The sequence below is a fragment of the Arachis duranensis genome, chromosome 10 (genome assembly GCF_000817695.3).
Source record: "Arachis duranensis cultivar V14167 chromosome 10, aradu.V14167.gnm2.J7QH, whole genome shotgun sequence".
Classification (NCBI taxonomy): Eukaryota; Viridiplantae; Streptophyta; class Magnoliopsida; order Fabales; family Fabaceae; genus Arachis; species Arachis duranensis.
This window is the reverse complement of record NC_029781.3, coordinates 17991250-17992725: the sequence shown is the minus strand read 5'-3', so window position 1 is coordinate 17992725 and position 1476 is coordinate 17991250.

Below are 1476 nucleotides of genomic sequence, written 5' to 3'. Positions count from 1 at the left end.
TAGACTTCTTTTATTTTTTACTTTTAATAAAAGAATTTATTTTTTAATTTCAAAAATAAAAAATAATTAATTATATAAAATTTAAATTTGTTTGTTTTTATTTTTTATTCACTGGATAATGCTGGATGTAAAATCTGTGAAATTAATAAATAATTAGTCAATAAATTAATAGTTAAGTAAAGAAATTAAAAAATTAAATTTTATAGTTTAGCAAGGTAGAAATATCAAAAATACAAATTTTGATACCAATTTTAAAGATTTTGACCCAAAATTAGGCCAACAAACTAAACCGAACAAATCGGACCCAAGTGGGCCCAAACCCACTCAGCAACCCTAATATATGGCTGGCTAACAACCTTCTTTCTTCTTCATTATTCCCTTCACAAAGAGAAAAGAGATTTGAAGAAAACCCCAAAACCTAATTTCCAATTCAATCTTCATTTCATCATAACTTTCAATTTGGAGTTTCGATTGACGAGCCATTTACGGTCACGCGTTCATCTCAAAGTTTTCTTCAATTATATTTAAGCTAAGTGGTAAGTTTTTCTATAATTTGTGCTCAGTTTTCTGTTCCCCTCTTTTCCACAAAATTAGTTTGAGTTTTGAGAGATTTTGATGATTTTGGTGGTTTAGATACAATATAACATTGGATAATTATTGGGTTTTACTCTAATCATTAATGGATAAGGTAAGAAAATTCTAAATCCTTGTGAGTTATCCAATTTTGTGTGCCCTAGTGCTAAATTATTGAATTGTATGAACTAGTTTGAGTTTATGTTGAATTAGAGATGAATTTGTCAAATAGGAGCTCTTGGAACAAACCCTTGGTGCTTGGAATCATTGGAGTTAATTGGAAATCTTGAAACTTGAATTATGGTAGTTTTGGGTTTAGGGAGGAATCGGCCAAGGTATAGTTTTAGTTTCTCATAGTTAAGATATAATGTGTCGTGAAAACTTAGACTAGTTGACCATAGGATAAGATGAATATATGAATTATTATGTTTAATGAATAATGATGATAATTGTCAAATTTGATGTAAATGGGAGTTGAGTTGGTGGTTGGATTGATTAGTTATGACATGAACGTAAAATGTAAATTTTTGGTGTTTGATGTTGAAATTTGTGAAAATTGTAATTGTAAAAGTTGATTAGATTTGAGGTTTGGGATGTGGTATGTTGTGGAATGAATGGATAGTGTATGAATATGGTTTGAACATGTTTGGTGCTGTTTTGGCTAGGAAATAAGGGTTTTGGAATTGAGAATTTGAAAAACTTGTGGTTTGGTGATTTTTAATGAAACTTGATTTTTAACCAACTTTGGTGGTCCATAACTCTAGCTTCGGATTTAGGTTTTAAATGAAATTTGTTCAAATTAAATATAATTTCAAAAGCTTTATAACGGTATAAATTTTGTGGGAATTGGAGTTTTGTAAAGGAAGTTATGGACGTCGGAAGTTAGGTGTAAAAACCTGAATT